This window comes from Bubalus bubalis, chromosome 20, assembly GCF_019923935.1.
Source record: "Bubalus bubalis isolate 160015118507 breed Murrah chromosome 20, NDDB_SH_1, whole genome shotgun sequence".
Classification (NCBI taxonomy): Eukaryota; Metazoa; Chordata; class Mammalia; order Artiodactyla; family Bovidae; genus Bubalus; species Bubalus bubalis.
In genome coordinates this window covers 34,237,468-34,243,165 of record NC_059176.1, presented here as the reverse complement: position 1 = coordinate 34,243,165, position 5,698 = coordinate 34,237,468, and the positions used below count along the sequence as shown (strand labels likewise).

General features: G+C 38.1%; 1 long non-coding RNA gene across 1 annotated transcript; it reads left to right on the top strand.

Moving 5' to 3' along the window:
* Positions 1-480: 480 nt before the first annotated feature.
* On the top strand, positions 481-2,957 carry LOC123330821. Its single transcript, XR_006547010.2, has 2 exons — positions 481-579; positions 2,780-2,957. It is a non-coding gene; the product is annotated as an uncharacterized LOC123330821 (long non-coding RNA).
* The last annotated feature ends 2,741 nt before the right edge of the window (positions 2,958-5,698 follow it).

Here is a 5,698-nt window from a genome sequence, read left to right as displayed (position 1 = left end):
TTATGTGTACATCATAGTGCCAACACTTTGCTTTATCTGGGTCCAGAGCTTCATGTTCTTTCTCTGATGGGGGGGCGTCTAAAATCCAATCTATTATGTTAGTTGGACAATAACCTACTCTAGTCAACTTTTGTGTAAATTTGCCTTCTTTGTTTAAAGATCTTTGTTTTTAGCATCTGAAGATTTATTTTTCTTTTTTGCTAATTCAACTGACATTTACACTTTTTTTTTTTTTGGTCTATCAAAATTAGCAGTATTAAATTTTTTTGCTGGAGGATATATTTTAGTCAGTATTACTGGTTAAATTATATATCCCCTAAATTCGTATGTGGATGTCTTAACCCCCAATATGATGGCATTTGTAGATGGGGGTCTTTGAGAGGTAAACAGGTCAAGAGGATGGGACCCTTAGGATTGGATTAATTCTCTGATAAGAAGAGACTCCACAGAGCTTGCTCTCTGTCTCTCCTTGAAAGGAAGATCACAGCAAGATGGCAGCTGTCTGCAAGCCAGAAAGGAAGTTCTTACCAGAACCAGAACATGCTAGCATCCTGATCTGGACTTCTGGACTCCAGAACTGTGAGAAAATGAATTTCTTTTATTTAATCCACCCAGTGTATCATATTTTGTTATGACAGCCATCTTTCTGAAATATTGAGTCTCTAATAACTTGTATTTATTCAATTAATACTGACAAGTTTTAAGAAGAAAAAGTCTTGCTGCTTTTACTTTTAACTTATCAACTCAGGCTCCCTAATATGGATTTGTAGTAAAGTTTGACCTCACCTGAATTCAGATAAACCACAGTATCTGAGCAAGTGATGCACAGTAATTTTAAAAACCTACTAATTTATGTGGAATTGACAGTTCAATGCATGTTAATTCCAAATGGACCACAAGGCAAAGAATCGGATTTGGAAGAATAGCCAAGAATAGAATGATTTTACTTTGATGGGCTGAAAAAAAAAAAAACAAAAACAGAAACAAAGACAGCTTCTAAATGGCTTCTGTTTGAATCCAGAAGGCAAGCCATAGAAACCTAATAAAGTGAAAACTTCCATCAAGATTGCAAATAAAATCTTGAGGGTATCTGTATAATCAATAAAAAAAATAGGATGGAGCTATCATTATTGTGGTAAATGTAAATTATTACTAAGTGTCCTCCAGCTAATTTGAAGGACCTTTCACTTTTATGTGACTATAGTAAGAAATGAGAAATTTACTATAGTAAAATATGTAGTATCTATTGCAATCTTAAAGAAATCTGTTGGTTGGCAGCAATATAACCCTGAGGCATTCTGATGAACTGTAAACAATCCACGCTCTACTGTGTATGCAGAAAAAAAAATATTAGCTTCATATAGGATTGTATTCCTGCCATGTGACCAAAGGCTTTAAAAGCAACTTTTCCTTGCATTTCAGAAGCTGATATTAACAAAATTACTTGGCAAGCTGCAGTTGTAAATTGCGACCTCTTGTCATTAGTTGGGTCACTGATGTCCTCCTCTTTTCCTTTTTAAACACTGATGGATTCAATAAAGTAAACACTGACTTTATAAATAAGCAGGGAGTCGGAGCACTAGGTTCTAGTCACTTTCGGAATGGGAAGTAAGCAGAGCAATTACTGAGAGGAGAGGGAAGGGACGCTAGGACTGTAGTCAAGCAGATGATGGAATGAATACCCTATTTAAGTATGCCACGTGTCGCCATGTAAAAGAAACGGTGGGTCACAAGAAACAACAGGAATGCCATAGTGCGTTGATCCCATAATTAAGGGAGAAGACATAAGTCAGAAGCCTCTCAGACCAAATGAGCTTCTCTACCATACACTGTAATTATTACTCTTAGAACTCTCATTCCAATAGGCACTTCACACTGATGATACAGAATACCTTCTTTCAGTATCAAAACTCAAAGAATAAAGTATGAGACAGATTGGAAAGTCAGCTAAAGCTCCCGCTCTTGCAAAGATAGACGGTGGTCATTACTCTGTCTTGGCAAAGCCAGAAAAGCAGGGATTTCCACAGGGCAGCATCAAAATTGGCTGACTCTAAAATAATCCATCACTTTGAAGACGTCACATACCAGATGAATTTTTGCCAGTCCTTTCCCAAACTAGGCAGTTAGTAATCAAGGAAGAAAAAGGTTAAACTCCCACCATCACTATCACCACACACAGGTGCACAAGTCCAGTGCAAACAGTGGCATATTGCTCTTCTCTCCTTCTAAAATCTCACTCCTCATAACGTTTCCAGAATGTATGTGGAAGACATGAACCCCTCTTAGCATATTTTCTGGCTCATTGTTTTGTTCAGGGTGGAATATGCCCAACTCTGGGCTTCCCAGGTGGCACAGTGGTAAAGAACCCATCTGCCAATGTAGGATATGCAGGAGTTGTGTGTTCAATCCTGGGTCAGGAAGATCCCCTGGAGAAGGGAATGGGAACCCACTGCAGTATTCTTGCCTGGAAAATCCCATGGACAGAGGAACCTGGAGGGCTACAGTCCATAGGGTAGCAAGTAGTTGGACACAACTTATCATCTGAGCACACAAACACACATATGTCCAACCCGAGATAATGAAATGATTGGCTAAAGCCATTCTCGACAGTCCCTTCTGTTACTTTAAAAACTCCTAGCCATAGTTATATAAAAACTTCTGTCCAGTGAGATCTGAAAGAAAGTCTGCTATGTAAGTTTCTAGGGAAATATTAGCTTTCTGGATAAAAGGAAACACACATCTCATGTCAGTTTCCCTCTTCCTACCTACTTTGTTCTAGAACACAGTATGGCAGCTGGTGCTGCTGCAGTTTTCTGTGACCCTCAGAGGGAGATGAAGACCATCCAGGCGACATGGACCCTTGCTTACATCACTGAGCTGCTGACCAACACCAGCATTAGCTAACCTCTGGTTTTTAGATTATACAGGAAAAATAAACTCCTCCTTGTTTAAATGACAGAGAAATGTTCTGTTACTTTCAGGCAAATCCATTTCTAACTGATGCAAAATATATGGTACTACCATTTTACATGTTCATTACCTAGTTACCATTAACAAGCATGCAGTACTTAATTTCACATTAACACCAAGGTGAAGGTAGCTATTCACTTCAGATTCCAGGTTTACATACGGGGAAGCTGCCAAGTGAAAATTACTGACTCACCTTGGGATGGTATAAAACCAGGTGACTATTTTCAGGCAAAGAAATGCATTCAGTGCATTTCTGCAAATGTCTGCATTCAGTGGTATCAATAAGGAAGCCTGAGTTGCCCAGCACCACCAGCACCATTTGGTCGCCATCCAATGGAACACAACCAGTGAAAGCAGAGAGTCCCCTCCTAAGATGAGATATATAGTTCAATGCCTGAACTTATGCAAGCTACCAGGATCCATCAAAGAGAGACAAATACAGATGCTGAACTTTCTCCACTACCCAATCACAGCTGTGCAATGTGATCAAGTACCCCAGGTGCAGACAAAAAAGAGGTTCACTGTTTGCAGAGAATTTTAAATTGTATTTACTATAAACTTATTACTATAAAACCTTAAAAACTGTCCGCTTTTCATAACCACCATGCCAGGTGGCTCAGTGGTAAAGAATCTGCCTGCCAACACAGGAGATGCAGGTTCAATCCCTGAGTCGGGAAGATCCCCTGGAGTAGGAAATAGCAACCCACTCCAGTATTCTTGCCTGGATAATCTCATGGACACAGAAGTCTGGTGGCCTACAGTCCATGGTGTTGCAAAGAGTCGGACATGACTGAATAGCTAAACACACACATACATTAGTAATTCAAACAATGTAGAACGATAAAATATTCCACTGAAAAAATTTTCTGTTGACTTAATTCCTAAACAGTCATTGAGATTATAGTTGAGTTCTAAATGTGGTGATGGTCATATATGTGTGTATATATATATATATCAGTTCAGTTCAGTTCAGTTGCTCAGTCATGTCCAACTCTTTTCGACCCCATGAATTGCAGCACACCAGGCCTCCCTGTCCATCACCATCTTCTAGAGTTCACTCAAACTCATGTCCATCGAGTTGGTGATGCCATCCAGCCATCTCATCCTCTGTCGTCCCCTTCTCCTCCTGCCCCCAATCCCTCCCAGCATCAGAGTCTTTTCCTATGTGTGTGTGTGTATGTATGTGTGTATGTGTATATATATATATATATATACACATACACACATATATATACATATATTTCATTATTTATTCCTTAATAAACACTGTACATAAAAGTTACTTTAGAGAATTGTCACACAGAAGCCCCTGATACATGTGGACTGAGCTACGTAAGTTTAGTTCAAAAGCAGTTTTCAATGGTTTGACAACCTTCAAGTTTGTCTCAAAATGCTGTGTTCTACATATTCCTAGGGTTAAATACTAGATGAACAATGAGTGCACATGACTGTAAGATGAAGACAGAGACCATGAATCACTTAGTCTACGTGACTATTTGAAGTTTGTACCTGTGTTTAAAATTTGCAAGAGTGAAACAAATGAACTGCACATTGCTGGCAAGTGCAAATTTTAGATTATACATGAAATAATGGAACAAATTTGAATAACTCACTTAACGTTGAAATACATTCTTTTTTTTCCCCACAAGCTGTTGAGTAATATATTTAAAGACCACCCTTCCAAATCATCAAACTAGAATTTTATAGACAACAAATAAAAATGTATTCTTTTTATGTTGTTACTTCTTTGCTTTAATAATAAGAGATAAATCAAGAAATTAATGACTATTGCTGGTTATTACATGATCATTACTGAAAATTATTTAATTGGTCCATTCAGAGGATCAAATAACCTAGGTACAACAGAAAGAGACATTCAAAAGTTCCCTAAGCACTGTTTTTTGAAAGGTTAGTGCTCTGTTTGTGCTATTAACTGACCACACTGCCGAACACTCAGCAGATTTTAATTCACAGCCAGTTCTAGACATGTCTTAGGAGTGGAAACATGTTCTCTGATACATTGTGCCCTATCTTCCCTCTGGCCACTTAAAACAAACCCTATGGCTTTGGAAAATTCTTCACTACTGTTATTTACACTATGAACAGAAAACCGTGCAATATTGAGAGATTGCTTTTGAGAGGTGATACAGAACTTACTTATTTTGTTTGGAAGTTATAATTCGGAAGTTTCACTCAGAAACATGAGTCCATGTATGCTTTCGGAGGCTTAAATCTAACTATTCTCATACACTTGTTTGGATAAGAACTATCTGGGATGTTCCCAGCTGGACAGACTCCTGCAAATACAGGACTCCTGGAGTCTGTCCCTAAGGCTTCCAGTTCAGAAGATTTGGGGTACAGCCTACAATTTGTGTTTTAAATGAGCATCAATCCCATTTAAGTTATTCTTGAACTAAACTTTAATCAATGTTAAGAAACTGTAGATATCAGAATATTGGAAATCTTTTTGTAACTTTTTTCCTATTGACTATGAGATTTCTAATTCACCAGGTCAGCCCTTTTGTTTAAAGGATAAACAAACATGTAAATAAGGAAATAAGTAAATAAATATTACTTCCCTCCCCCCAAATGATAAGAGAACAAAACAAGCATGGTAGACAAGAAGATAAATGGCTGTTGAGAGAGATGATTCACGGGAAAGCACCTGTAACAGTGAAATGATCAGAGAGTAAAATACCCTGCCAGATTCAAAGGGAAGAGAAAACAA